At 43.9% G+C, this 16,186-nt stretch overlaps 1 protein-coding gene and 1 pseudogene across 1 annotated transcript in view; one reads left to right on the top strand and one right to left on the bottom strand.

The window, feature by feature from the left end:
- GABBR2 (gamma-aminobutyric acid type B receptor subunit 2) overlaps positions 1-16,186 on the top strand; it is a 1,221,295-nt gene that overhangs the window by 174,582 nt on the left and 1,030,527 nt on the right. The window lies entirely within an intron of this gene.
- Positions 11,477-11,595, bottom strand: LOC134930554 (5S ribosomal RNA; annotated as a pseudogene).

Genomic DNA, 16,186 nt, shown 5'->3' with positions numbered 1-16,186 from the left:
ATGTTTATGTTAAGTTCAGCTGTAGAAAAAGATAAAAAGCAAAACATTGAATAGTGTGTCTTAGTGTACTACAAAACCATGAAACATCACACAAAAGTGTATGCAGAAAAAGGCATCTTTGGACCAGTCAGTAATATGTATTTAGAAATTCCAGTACTTGAACAAATGGGCAGATTTAACAAAGAGTGATCATCACTCGTTACTAATCTTAAATGGTACTCCAACCAATCAGCTCTAACTGCCATGTGTTTGAAAAATTATAGCTGATTGGCAGGGGCACCAGTTAAGATTAGTAACAAGTGATAACAAGTATATCACTGGTTGTTAAATCTGCACCCAAGTTTGAGATGTTAGACGTTGTGGGGCTTTTGAAGAGTTGAACATAGGCATAGTTAGCAAACCATACCACACATGCGTTTAAAAAGACTAATGCTAAGTACACATTATCAGATAAATGCTGCCAATCTGATAAATGCCTTTTCTGACAGAGCAGTAATCGGATCATGTCCTCCCGTATACACTGACCAATTTTAAGTTCAGTGTAGCTGTTTTTAGATACCTGTAATGGGATCAGGAGTTTGGGTTATAGCACATCCTAACCTCCCGACCTGACCGTAGCAGGAGTGTTTGAAGCCATTTATCAGCTAGTGCTCCTGCATGCATATTGTACAGCTATTCGGCTGATCAGGCAGATAATTGGGTATTGGCCCTCATTCCGAGATGATCGTAGCTGTGCTAAATTTAGCACAGCTACAATCATTCACACTGACATGCGGGGGGACGCCCAGCACAGGGCTAGTCCGCCCCGCATGTCAGTGCCGACCCCCAGCAGAAGTGCAAAGGCATCGCACAGCGGCGATGCCTTTGCACTTCAAGAGTAGCTCCTGCCCAGCGCAGCTTTAGCGAGCTGGCCGGGAGCTACTCATCGCTCCCCGGCCCGCAGCGGCTGCGTATGACATCACGCAGCCGCTGCGGCCCACTCCCCGCATGGTCCAGCTATGCCTGCATTGGTCAGACCGCGCCCACGAAATGACGGCAAAACGTCATCGTTCCACCCCCTCCTGCCCAGCGACCGCCCAGCCCAGCTACGGACTTCGGCTGTCTGGCATGTGCCGGCGCACTACGGCGCATGCGCAGTGGGTATCCGTTCGCTCGGCTGCGATAAAAAGCAGCGATTGAATTGGTCAGAATGACCCCCAATGTTTCCAAGGCTTTATACTTGTGTCTCCAAGCAGATTTAGTTGCATCTTATGCCCCTTTATGCTTGGAGAGGGAGGGATATTTGGGAGGGCTAGACAAGCATACACAAAGTACACGGTGGTCCATAAGTGTGAAAACACCCTTGTAAAAAGGAAATGAGTAAGGAAATATGAATCCAGTGTCTATACAGAAAAACAATGGTGTTATTTGTAAGATATATTAAAACAAAGAACACCATTGTTTTTCTTATGAAATTCTGCATCTGTTTGATGTTACATGACTACTTTCTGAATTCAACAAAATTAGAGTTACATCCAAGATGGACAACTTCAAGATGGCCACCATACAGGTGACATACCCTAAAAAAAAATTCTCCACTTCCATATCATAATGGATTAATATTTCCCTGCTCATTTCCATTTTATAAAGTGTTTCCACACTTATGGACCCCCCTGTACATTATAGGTTGTGTTCACATAACAGAGTTAGACATGGACACAGATGCTTACAAATGTAGCCACGCTAATGGTTGCCACAATATGTATGCATGGGTGTATGCATTGCGGCATGCTGCATTATTTGTCCACCGTAGGAATGAATGGCCTGCATGCACTTGGTATTCACATGGCTCATTCGCGGGACACTAGTTGCGCCGTCCATGTCGCGATGCATATGAATTGCAGCTGGTTCTCAAATCTTGTAGCAATATACAATGACAGTGATAACGATCAATAACCTTTTCTGATTGGCTCTTAGACCTCATTAGGGGATGATGAAAGTTGTGAACTATGAGAGCTGGCATGGTGAATTAAGCATAATCTTACACTACACATGCCCAAAATGTGAATGCCATTATGCAATTGCTGAGTGGGATGCATTATGGGCACATTGAGCCTTACAAATGGAGAGATAGCACAATGGAAGGAAGAGGCGTTCCCATGTAAACAAATACAGAGCATGGGAACTGACGCAAACTGACCAATCAGCACGTCCCAATACATTCCTATGGAAAGTGTGCCGTAGTGAGCTCCCTTTTTAGCTGGGGAATAGCAGTATCATTGCTTTTTGTCTTGCCAAGATTCAGGGATGCTACACTCTGGTTCAGCCTATCATGCTCATAAAATCAACTAATAGAAAACGAATTTCAGTTGCCAACTTTCTTTGCCTTATCTAACAGAAATGTAGAGTTTCCATGTGTGGGTCTCCTGCACAGGGCTGGCAAAAGGGGGGTCAAAGGAGACACCTGTACCAGGCCCCAAGGATTATAGGGACCCCAAGTATATACCACTTAGTGCCTGGCAGGGATATGAGCCATCTTGTCCAAATAGGGTAGCGTGATGTTGGCAGTGTGGGCGCAGCCTCAGAGTGACAGGAGCCTCTCACACACATTGACTGTGTGGCGAGAATGTGTGCCCACTCTTCCAGGTCCAGCTCTGTTGCAGGCAGTTACGGGACATGGCAACATTTCCGCTGGCCAGGAATCCCGTGACCTGCGCTGGCCTCTTCTGGTGGGGTGTGAGGGCTGCACGGTACCTGCTGTGCGGTGTATGATCTGGATACTGGAATGTGCAGTGCAGGAGAGTCTCTCCCCATGATAAGAGTGGATTAGTGAGGGGATACAGGACTTTGGGATGGGGTGAGGGAGCTGGGAATGCAGCATGGAGTCATTGGGGAGACACAGACTATGGGGTGTGTGGGAGGAAGGAGAGATATACATATTTATATATGTGTATAGATAAATTAATTAATAAATAAATATTTATTCATTAACAGTTTCTTATATAGTGTAGGAAATTCCATTGCCCATATACAGTGTATATATATATATATATATATATATATAAAATAGAGAACTAAACAAACCCTTAATGTGCTCTAAAATTAGGACTCCTGTTATTTTTAATGTAAAATAGTCACTTAGAACCTTCACCTTTATCGATGGGCAAGCTTCTACACAGAGATGATCCCCTGTCGAAAGAGACCAATATTAAATAGAAACCAAAAAGTGTATCTCTGTGGAGCGCACTTATTAAAGTATAGTTTGATATATTTAAATCTGATTAAGGATTAAATGCAATTTGGTATAATTATATTTGGTTACTAATAAAGAGAGGATGACTTTACAGAAACACCCTTTTACTTTAAAACACTTGTTTCTTTTTATTGCTAAAAACTATTTTCAATTCTCATTTCCATTAAAAGAAGTTGATAAACATTTTTACAATGTATTATTGTTCATTACAGACACAATGTTGAATTTCAACTTTTCCAAACAGTAAGTACATTTTCACCCCCTGAAAATATATTTATTGTTTGGAAAATATATATATATAAAAAGGGGGGATGAAGGATGTATAGCGACCAGGGTGTCAGTATAAGTATATAGTTGCCAATTTTGTTAAATTAAAATATATTTATTCACGTACAGTTACAAATAAAAGAAACATCTAAAAAAAATGGGACAATAATAAAAACACAACTGAACTAAAAGCACTTAAATGAATAGTATAAAACTACAATAAAAACAAGTAAGAATTATTCCTTATCTTAAATGAGGTAGGTGAATGTTCCCAACGCGTTTCGTCTGATAAGACTTCTTCAAAGGGTAAGGGTACAATGGACCTGCAAGTCTATTTATAGCAGTTATAGCATGGTGGGAGGGTCCTAGCTTAACAGGGAGTCATGTGATACAATCATATGTGGAATACATTTAATCTACTTTAAAAATGCAGTCTGGAAGATATTAATCCATTAGGAATTTACAGTCAGTAAAAACGATCAGGTCTCAGCAGTTTTGGTCAAGTAAATACTGTTAAAAGGTCCGTTTTGAGCATAATTGCGGCACTTCCGCCACACTTCCGGTGATGGAGGCCGCGATATGTCACTTCCGCCCCACTTCCGCTGCCATCCGCGCATGCGCCCGCGGTGGCGCAATGTCATTCAATGCAGCCTTAGAGTATCAGCCAGGGGATAGAAAGTCTTATGATCTGTCCTCTCCCGGCAGCCATATTTGATAGGACATTGTCCATAGTTATCAGGCAATCGTGTCCATTTTCTTGTAGTGTATCTAGCCAGCTTGGATCCGGTAACCATGGTGATCGTTCCACATAGAAAAATAGAGATAAATAGCATCAGGGATGTACTTTAAGAGTTCAATATCATACAGTAATATCTTCCAAGCAGTGGTCTCATAATTTGTCATATTATTAGTAGAGATGAGCGGGTTCGGTTCCTCGGAATCCGAACCCGCCCGAACTTCATGTTTTTTTTCACGGGTCCGAGCGACTCGGATCTTCCCGCCTTGCTCGGTTAACCCGAGCGCGCCCGAACGTCATCATGACGCTGTCGGATTCTCGCGAGGCTCGGATTCTATCGCGAGACTCGGATTCTATATAAGGAGCCGCGCGTCGCCGCCATTTTCACACGTGCATTGAGATTGATAGGGAGAGGACGTGGCTGGCGTCCTCTCCATTTAGATTAGAAGAGAGAGAGTGAGATTGATTTTAAACAGAGACACTTGATTTACTGGAGCTTAGGAGTACTGTAGAGAGTGCAGAGTTTAGTAGTGACTGACCACAGTGACCACCAGACAGTGCAGTTTTATTTAATATAATCCGTTCTCTGCCTGAAAAAAACGATACACAGTGACTCAGTCACATACCATATCTGTGTGCACTGCTCAGCCCAGTGTGCTGCATCATCTATGTATATATCTGACTGTGCTCACACAGCTTATAATTGTGGGGGAGACTGGGGAGCAGTGCCAGTTATAGGTTATAGCAGGAGCCAGGAGTACATATTATTAAAATTAAACAGTGCACACTTTTGCTGCAGGAGTGCCACTGCCAGTGTGACTGACCAGTGACCTGACCACACTGACCACCAGTATAGTTAGTAGTATACTATATTGTGATTGCCTGAAAAGGTTAAACACTCGTCGTGTGACTTGTGTGGTGTTTTTTTTTTATTCTATAAAAAACTCATTCTGCTGACAGACAGTGTCCAGCAGGTCCGTCATTATATAATATATACCTGTCCGGCTGCAGTAGTGATATATATATATTTTTTATATCATTATTTATCATCCAGTCGCAGCAGACACAGTATGGTAGTTCACGGCTGTAGCTACCTCTGTGTCGGCACTCGGCAGTCCATCCATAATTGTATACCACCTACCCGTGGTTTTTTTTTCTTTCTTCTTTATACATACATACTACATCTCATTATCAACCAGTCTATATTAGCAGCAGACACAGTACAGTAGTCCACGGCTGTAGCTACCTCTGTGTCGGCACTCGGCAGTCCGTCCATAATTGTATACCACCTACCCGTGGTTTTTTTTTCTTTCTTCTTTATACATACATACTACATCTCTTTATCAACCAGTCTATATTAGCAGCAGACACAGTACAGTAGTCCACGGCTGTAGCTACCTCTGTGTCGGCACTCGGCAGTCCATCCATAATTGTATACCACCTACCCGTGGTTTTTTTTTCTTTCTTCTTTATACATACATACTACATCTCTTTATCAACCAGTCTATATTAGCAGCAGACACAGTACAGTAGTCCACGGCTGTAGCTACCTCTGTGTCGGCACTCGGCAGTCCATCCATAATTGTATACCACCTACCCGTGTTTTTTTTTTCTTTCTTCTTTATACATATATACTACATCTCATTATCAACCAGTCTATATTAGCAGCAGACACAGTACAGTACGGTAGTCCACGGCTGTAGCTACCTCTGTGTCGGCACTCGGCAGTCCGTCCATAATTGTATACCACCTACCCGTGGTTTTTTTTTCTTTCTTCTTTATACATACATACTACATCTCTTTATCAACCAGTCTATATTAGCAGCAGACACAGTACAGTAGTCCACGGCTGTAGCTACCTCTGTGTCGGCACTCGGCAGTCCATCCATAATTGTATACCACCTACCCGTGTTTTTTTTTTCTTTCTTCTTTATACATACATACTACATCTCTTTATCAACCAGTCTATATTAGCAGCAGACACAGTACAGTAGTCCACGGCTGTAGCTACCTCTGTGTCGGCACTCGGCAGTCCATCCATAATTGTATACCACCTACCCGTGGTTTTTTTTTCTTTCTTCTTTATACATACATACTACATCTCTTTATCAACCAGTCTATATTAGCAGCAGACACAGTACAGTAGTCCACGGCTGTAGCTACCTCTGTGTCGGCACTCGGCAGTCCATCCATAATTGTATACCACCTACCCGTGGTTTTTTTTTCTTTCTTCTTTATACATACATACTACATCTCTTTATTAACCAGTCTATATTAGCAGCAGACACAGTACAGTACGGTAGTCCACGGCTGTAGCTACCTCTGTGTCGGCACTCGGCAGTCCGTCCATAATTGTATACCACCTACCCGTGGTTTTTTTTTCTTTCTTCTTTATACATACATACTACATCTCTTTATCAACCAGTCTATATTAGCAGCAGACACAGTACAGTACGGTAGTCCACGGCTGTAGCTACCTCTGTGTCGGCACTCGGCAGTCCGTCCATAATTGTATACCACCTACCCGTGGTTTTTTTTTCTTTCTTCTTTATACATACATACTACATCTCTTTATCAACCAGTCTATATTAGCAGCAGACACAGTACAGTAGTCCACGGCTGTAGCTACCTCTGTGTCGGCACTCGGCAGTCCATCCATAATTGTATACCACCTACCCGTGTTTTTTTTTTCTTTCTTCTTTATACATACATACTACATCTCTTTATCAACCAGTCTATATTAGCAGCAGACACAGTACAGTAGTCCACGGCTGTAGCTACCTCTGTGTCGGCACTCGGCAGTCCATCCATAATTGTATACTAGTATCCATCCATCTCCATTGTTTACCTGAGGTGCCTTTTAGTTGTGCCTATTAAAATATGGAGAACAAAAAAGTTGAGGTTCCAAAATTAGGGAAAGATCAAGATCCACTTCCACCTCGTGCTGAAGCTGCTGCCACTAGTCATGGCCGAGACGATGAAATGCCAGCAACGTCGTCTGCCAAGGCCGATGCCCAATGTCATAGTACAGAGCATGTCAAATCCAAAACACCAAATATCAGTAAAAAAAGGACTCCAAAACCTAAAATAAAATTGTCGGAGGAGAAGCGTAAACTTGCCAATATGCCATTTACCACACGGAGTGGCAAGGAACGGCTGAGGCCCTGGCCTATGTTCATGGCTAGTGGTTCAGCTTCACATGAGGATGGAAGCACTCAGCCTCTCGCTAGAAAAATGAAAAGACTCAAGCTGGCAAAAGCAGTAGCACCGCAAAGAACTGTGCGTTCTTCGAAATCCCAAATCCACAAGGAGAGTCCGACTCCAATTGTGTCGGTTGCGATGCCTGACCTTCCCAACACTGGACGTGAAGAGCATGCGCCTTCCACCATTTGCACGCCCCCTGCAAGTGATGGAAGGAGCACCCGCAGTCCAGTTCCTGATAGTCAGATTGAAAATGTCAGTGTTGAAGTACACCAGGATGAGGAGGATATGGGTGTTGCTGGCGCTGGGGAGGAAATTGACCAGGAGGATTCTGATGGTGAGGTGGTTTGTTTAAGTCAGGCACCCGGGGAGACACCTGTTGTCCGTGGGAGGAATATGGCCGTTGACATGCCTGGTGAAAATACCAAAAAAATCAGCTCTTCGGTGTGGAAGTATTTCACCAGAAATGCGGACAACAGGTGTCAAGCCGTGTGTTCCCTTTGTCAAGCTGTAATAAGTAGGGGTAAGGACGTTAACCACCTCGGAACATCCTCCCTTGTACGTCACCTGCAGCGCATTCATAATAAGTCAGTGACAAGTTCAAAAACTTGGGCCGACAGCGGAAGCAGTCCACTGACCAGTAAATCCCTTCCTCTTGTAACCAAGCTCACGCAAACCACCCCACCAACTCCCTCAGTGTCAATTTCCTCCTTCCCCAGGAATGCCAATAGTCCTGCAGGCCATGTCACTGGCAATTCTGATGATTCCTCTCCTGCCTGGGATTCCTCCGATGCATCCTTGCGTGTAACGCCTACTGCTGCTGGCGCTGCTGTTGTTGCTGCTGGGAGTCGATGGTCATCCCAGAGGGGAAGTCGTAAGACCACTTGTACTACTTCCACCAAGCAATTGACTGTCCAACAGTCCTTTGCGAGGAAGATGAAATATCACAGCAGTCATCCTACTGCAAAGCGGATAACTGAGGCCTTGACATCCTGGGTGGTGAGAAACGTGGTTCCGGTGTCCATCATTACTGCAGAGCCAACTAGAGACTTGTTGGAGGTACTGTGTCCCCGGTACCAAATACCATCTAGGTTCCATTTCTCTAGGCAGGCGATACCGAAAATGTACACAGACCTCAGATAAAGAGTCACCAGTGTCCTAAAAAATGCAGCTGTACCCAATGTCCACTTAACCACGGACATGTGGACAAGTGGAGCAGGGCAGGGTCAGGACTATATGACTGTGACAGCCCACTGGGTAGATGTATGGACTCCCGCCGCAACAACAGCAGCGGCGGCACCAGTAGCAGCATCTCGCAAACGCCAACTCTTTCCTAGGCAGGCTACGCTTTGTATCACCGCTTTCCAGAATACGCACACAGCTGAAAACCTCTTACGGCAACTGAGGAAGATCATCGCGGAATGGCTTACCCCAATTGGACTCTCCTGTGGATTTGTGGCATCGGACAACGCCAGCAATATTGTGTGTGCATTAAATCTGGGCAAATTCCAGCACGTCCCATGTTTTGCACATACCTTGAATTTGGTGGTGCAGAATTTTTTAAAAAACGACAGGGGCGTGCAAGAGATGCTGTCGGTGGCCAGAAGAATTGTGGGACACTTTCGGCGTACAGGCACCACGTACAGAAAACTGGAGCACCACCAAAAACTACTGAACCTGCCCTGCCATCATCTGAAGCAAGAAGTGGTAACGAGGTGGAATTCAACCCTCTATATGCTTCAGAGGTTGGAGGAGCAGCAAAAGGCCATTCAAGCCTATACAATTGAGCACGATATAGGAGGTGGAATGCACCTGTCTCAAGCGCAGTGGAGAATGATTTCAACGTTGTGCAAGGTTCTGATGCCCTTTGAACTTGCCACACGTGAAGTCAGTTCAGACACTGCCAGCCTGAGTCAGGTCATTCCCCTCATCAGGCTTTTGCAGAAGAAGCTGGAGACATTGAAGGAGGAGCTAACACGGAGCGATTCCGCTAGGCATGTGGGACTTGTGGATGGAGCCATTAATTCGCTTAACAAGGATTCACAGGTGGTCAATCTGTTGAAATCAGAGCACTACATTTTGGCCACCGTGCTCGATCCTAGATTTAAAGCCTACCTTGGATCTCTCTTTCCGGCAGACACAAGTCTGCTGGGGTTGAAAGACCTGCTGGTGAGAAAATTGTCAAGTCAAGCGGAACGCGACCTGTCAACAACATCTCCTCCTTCACATTCTCCCGCAACTGGGGGTGCGAGGAAAAGGCTCAGAATTCCGAGCCCACCCGCTGGCGGTGATGCAGGGCAGTCTGGAGCGACTTCTGATGCTGACATCTGGTCCGGACTGAAGGACCTGACAACGATTACGGACATGTCGTCTACTGTCACTGCATATGATTCTCTCACCATTGAAAGAATGGTGGAGGATTATATGAGTGACCGCATCCAAGTAGGCACGTCACACAGTCCGTACTTATACTGGCAGGAAAAAGAGGAAATTTGGAGGCCCTTGCACAAACTGGCTTTATTCTACCTAAGTTGCCCTCCCACAAGTGTGTACTCCGAAAGAGTGTTTAGTGCCGCCGCTCACCTTGTCAGCAATCGGCGTACGAGGTTACATCCAGAAAATGTGGAGAAGATGATGTTCATTAAAATGAATTATAATCAATTCCTCCGTGGAGACATTCACCAGCAGCAATTGCCTCCACAAAGTACACAGGGTGCTGAGATGGTGGATTCCAGTGGGGACGAATTGATAATCTGTGAGGGGGATGTACACGGTGATATATCGGAGGATGATGATGAGGTGGACATCTTGCCTCTGTAGAGCCAGTTTGTGCAAGGAGAGATTAATTGCTTCTTTTTTGGGGGGGGTCCAAACCAACCCGTCATATCAGTCACAGTCGTGTGGCAGACCCTGTCACTGAAATGATGGGTTGGTTAAAGTGTGCATGTCCTGTTTATACAACATAAGGGTGGGTGGGAGGGCCCAAGGACAATTCCATCTTGCACCTCTTTTTTCTTTTCTTTTTCTTTGCATCATGTGCTGTTTGGGGAGGGTTTTTTGGAAGGGCCATCCTGCGTGACACTGCAGTGCCACTCCTAGATGGGCCCGGTGTTTGTGTCGGCCACTAGGGTCGCTTATCTTACTCACACAGTCAGCTACCTCATTGCGCCTCTTTTTTTCTTTGCGTCATGTGCTGTTTGGGGAGGGTTTTTTGGAAGGGCCATCCTGCGTGACACTGCAGTGCCACTCCTAGATGGGCCCGGTGTTTGTGTCGGCCACTAGGGTCGCTTATCTTACTCACACAGTCAGCTACCTCATTGCGCCTCTTTTTTTCTTTGCGTCATGTGCTGTTTGGGGAGGGTTTTTTGGAAGGGACATCCTGCGTGACACTGCAGTGCCACTCCTAGATGGGCCCGGTGTTTGTGTCGGCCACTAGGGTCGCTTATCTTACTCACACAGCGACCTCGGTGCAAATTTTAGGACTAAAAATAATATTGTGAGGTGTGAGGTATTCAGAATAGACTGAAAATGAGTGTAAATTATGGTTTTTGAGGTTAATAATACTTTGGGATCAAAATGACCCCCAAATTCTATGATTTAAGCTGTTTTTTAGGGTTTTTTGAAAAAAAACACCCGAATCCAAAACACACCCGAATCCGACAAAAAAAATTCGGTGAGGTTTTGCCAAAACGCGGTCGAACCCAAAACACGGCCGCGGAACCGAACCCAAAACCAAAACACAAAACCCGAAAAATTTCAGGCGCTCATCTCTAATTATTAGGACAAGTGCAAGTGCTTATTTAAGCACATTATGACTAGCAGTGAGATTTAATTTTTAAAGTGCAGGTGTTAGTTAACAGAGATGGCTCTAATGTTTGACAGTGTGCAGAAATACTTAGAAATTAATTTGGCAGTGTCATTATAAAGTGCATAGTGCATTTATTAATAAGTGCAGTATACCAGTGTTTATACAGTTCGTGATATTATGTATTTAATATAGATAGAGTGTGTACCTTTCTCAGGTCACTATGAATTACTGTATCATACAGTACCTGATCTTCCCAGATGGTCTCCCCTACTGGTACTGATCAGGCCCAGCGCTGCTTGGCTTCCAAGATAAGGCGTGTTTGGGCATTTCCAGCGTGGTATGACTGTAGTTACGTTGTACCTTACGGATCCACACTCTTCGTGACATTTAATATATTAATTTAATACATATCTTAAGTAAGTGAAGTGGGTAAGAGTGGGGGGTGGAGGAGGGTGGTCGGTTGGGGGGGGGTTGGGGGGTGGCGGTGGGAAGAGGTGGGGGGGAGTGGTGGTTTTTGGAAGGGAGGGGAAAGGGGAGGGGTATGAAAATTATAACTCTGAAAGGAAATACAGGGATAATGGATGAAAAAAAATGTACCGTGTGTTATAAGAAAGGGGCGATCTCATAATTGTCATTAAATCCTTTTGGCTGTAATGTCTGCAGTTGGAATATCCAGAACATCTCTCTGCGTGACAATTTATTGGCGAGATCTCCTCCTCTTTCTCCTAATTTCACCAGTTCTATGGCCTTAAACGTAAGGGCTTCTGGATTGGAGTTGTGTGTTGAGGTAAAATGTTGGGAAACAGCGTGACTCTCCACTTTATTTTTAATGTTCCTCACGTGTTCCTGTATCCTTAGTTTTAGTGGCCTCTTGGTCTTCCTGACGTACTGTTTACCACAATCACACTCCAGGAGATATATGACAGATTGGGTATTGCAGTTCATGTATTCCTTGATCCTGTATTCCTTTCTCTTCTCCATGTCCGTAAAGATTTTTCTGTTGGGGTGTAGATATCTGCATACATTGCATCGCCCGCACTTATAGGAGCCCTAGCATTTGGGCCAGGTGTGATCTCTATCTTGGTCAGTCTTCAACATGCTTGGGGCCAGAATGTCCTTCAAGTTTCGTGATTTTTTAAAAACTATCTCTGGGTGAGGAGGGAGGATTTCCTTGAGGATGGGATCCATAAGCAGTATTCGCCAGTGGTTCCTGAAAGACTCTCTAATGGATTTTTCATGTCGATTGAACGTGGTTATGAAAGCCGTAGAGTCTTTCTTTTTCTCTCTTGTTTTATATTCCAGCAATTGGGGTCTTTCAACCATGTTGGTTCTGGTGATGGCTTCTTTTAGGATTTTGTCCGGGTACTCTTTTTGTTTGAATCTGTTGGTATATAATTCCAACTGTGTCTGACAGTCCTCTGGTTTGCTGCAATTCCTTTTGATTCTACTAAATTGGGAAAAAAGGATGTTATTCTTCCAACTCTTCAGATGATTGCTCTTATAGTGGAGATAACTGTTAGTGTCCACATGTTTAATGTAATTTTTAGTGGTAATTCTTCCATTTTCCCCTTTGAGAATCAAATCCAGAAATGCTATGTGTTCTTTGTTCACGTTGGATGTAAAAACAAGATTCATTTCGTTGGTACAAATATATTTAAAAAATCGGTTAAAATGTTCCATGTCACCATCCCAGATAGTTAAAATATCGTCAATATATCTTCGATAAAAAATCAAATGACTCTTAAAATCCTGATGATCATATATAAAAACTTTTTCCCAACATCCCATAAAAAGATTTGCAAAGCTGGGCGCAAAAATAGTACCCATTGCAGTGCCGCACTGCTGTAGGTAAACTGATCCAGGAATTTAAAATAATTGTGTCGAAGAATAAAACGCATGATGTCGCAAATAAAAATTTTGTGATCAGTTGTTAGTGTATCATCTTTGTCCAAAAATTCTTTACAGGCTAAAACTCCCTTTTCATGTTCAATACATGTGTATAAAGATTGTACATCTATTGTGACCCACATGTACGAATCCTTCCACTCGATATCCTTCAGAAGACTCAGTACTGATGTGGTATCTTTGAGGTAAGATGGGAGATCCTTTACATAAGGTTTTAAAAAGACATCAGCGTATTCAGATAGATTAGAGGTAAGTGAGTCTATACCCGCCACTATCGGTCTTCCTGGCGGGTTGTCCAAGCTTTTATGAATTTTTGGTAAAAAGTAAAAGATGGGGTTAGTGGGGTCTGATCTCATTAAGAATTGGTACTCATCTTTAGTAATATATATTTATAACTTTACACTGCTAAGCCTCAAAGGCAGAGCTGACAGTTAATTATGCCTGCTTACATTTTTATTGGACCACAAAAAATGTATTCGCTAGCTGTATTTTTTAACCATCATTAGAACTAAATACATTCCAGATTGCAACTTTAGGACCTTTGGACAGATAAAACCTGTACCTGTAGTTACAAAACAACACCACATGAGATGGAATTAATACAGTGACAATTAAAGCTTACGTAGACTCATTCACAAATATACTTTAAAGCTTAGACAAACTATTTCTGTTTATGTAAGCCTATTGTAGGTGGGATTACCAGTTCTGCTATCATGTTAATACTGTAGCTAAAAATAGAATTTAAAATAAATGCATGTAATCTCAAGATAGTGTTTTGTTTGTGCTATGTTTGTTTTTTCTTTTAATTTTTTAAGTATTTGACTTCTTTTTCCTAATATCAACTCTGAACATTGATTTTATCATAATAATTTTCAGTTTACTAGATATAACCTATGTAACATTGTAATAGCATTTGCCGGTAGTATTTCAGTGTAAAACAGCAGGCAAATATTTAAACTGTAATTACATTATTTGTTTTAAAATCAGGGGCAAACACAGGATTTCTAGAGGGGAGTTTCCAAATGCAATCCACAATCTCCTGCTCTGTGTTACATTGGAGCTAGTGCAGGAGTTTGGTGGAGCTGCAGAAGAATCTAGTGTAGGCCCTAAACATATATAAACTAGAGATGAGCGCCTGAAATTTTTCGGGTTTTGTGTTTTGGTTTTGGGTTCGGTTCCGCGGCCGTGTTTTGGGTTCGAACGCGTTTTGGCAAAACCTCACCGATTTTTTTTTGTCGGATTCGGGTGTGTTTTGGATTCGGGTGTTTTTTTCAAAAAACACTAAAAAACAGCTTAAATCATAGAATTTGGGGGTCATTTTGATCCCAAAGTATTATTAACCTCAAAAACCATAATTTACACTCATTTTCAGTCTATTCTGAATACCTCACACCTCACAATATTATTTTTAGTCCTAAAATTTGCACCGAGGTCGCTGTGTGAGTAAGATAAGCGACCCTAGTGGCCGACACAAACACCGGGCCCATCTAGGAGTGGCACTGCAGTGTCACGCAGGATGTCCCTTCCAAAAAACCCTCCCCAAACAGCACATGACGCAAAGAAAAAAAGAGGCGCAATGAGGTAGGTGTGTGAGTAAGATTAGCGACCCTAGTGGCCGACACAAACACCGGGCCCATCTAGGAGTGGCACTGCAGTGTCACGCAGGATGTCCCTTCCAAAAAACCCTCCCCAAACAGCACATGACGCAAAGAAAAAAAGAGGCGCAATGAGGTAGCTGACTGTGTGAGTAAGATTAGCGACCCTAGTGGCCGACACAAACACCGGGCCCATCTAGGAGTGGCACTGCAGTGTCACGCAGGATGTCCCTTCCAAAAAACCCTCCCCAATCAGCACATGATGCAAAGAAAAAGAAAAGAAAAAAGAGGTGCAAGATGGAATTGTCCTTGGGCCCTCCCACCCACCCTTATGTTGTATAAACAAAACAGGACATGCACACTTTAACCAACCCATCATTTCAGTGACAGGGTCTGCCACACGACTGTGACTGATATGACGGGTTGGTTTGGACCCCCCCCAAAAAAGAAGCAATTAATCTCTCCTTGCACAAACTGGCTCTACAGAGGCAAGATGTCCACCTCATCTTCACCCTCCGATATATCACCGTGTACATCCCCCTCCTCACAGATTATCAATTCGTCCCCACTGGAATCCACCATCTCAGCTCCCTGTGTACTTTGTGGAGGCAATTGCTGCTGGTCAATGTCTCCGCGGAGGAATTGATTATAATTCATTTTAATGAACATCATCTTCTCCACATTTTCTGGATGTAACCTCGTACGCCGATTGCTGACAAGGTGAGCGGCGGCACTAAACACTCTTTCGGAGTACACACTTGTGGGAGGGCAACTTAGGTAGAATAAAGCCAGTTTGTGCAAGGGCCTCCAAATTTCCTCTTTTTCCTGCCAGTATAAGTACGGACTGTGTGACGTGCCTACTTGGATGCGGTCACTCATATAATCCTCCACCATTCTATCAATGTTGAGAGAATCATATGCAGTGACAGTAGACGACATGTCCGTAATCGTTGTCAGGTCCTTCAGTCCGGACCAGATGTCAGCATCAGCAGTCGCTCCAGACTGCCCTGCATCACCGCCAGCGGGTGGGCTCGGAATTCTGAGCCTTTTCCTCGCACCCCCAGTTGCGGGAGAATGTGAAGGAGGAGATGTTGACAGGTCGCGTTCCGCTTGACTTGACAATTTTGTCACCAGCAGGTCTTTCAACCCCAGCAGACCTGTGTCTGCCGGAAAGAGAGATCCAAGGTAGGCTTTAAATCTAGGATCGAGCACGGTGGCCAAAATGTAGTGCTCTGATTTCAACAGATTGACCACCCGTGAATCCTTGTTAAGCGAATTAAGGGCTGCATCCACAAGTCCCACATGCCTAGCGGAATCGCTCCCTTTTAGCTCCTTCTTCAATGCCTCCAGCTTCTTCTGCAAAAGCCTGATGAGGGGAATGACCTGACTCAGGCTGGCAGTGTCTGAACTGACTTCACGTGTGGCAAGTTCAAAGGGCATCA

Source organism: Pseudophryne corroboree, chromosome 5 (assembly GCF_028390025.1).
Source record: "Pseudophryne corroboree isolate aPseCor3 chromosome 5, aPseCor3.hap2, whole genome shotgun sequence".
NCBI classification, from domain to species: domain Eukaryota; kingdom Metazoa; phylum Chordata; class Amphibia; order Anura; family Myobatrachidae; genus Pseudophryne; species Pseudophryne corroboree.
This window is presented reverse-complemented; position numbering and strand designations above follow the sequence as displayed.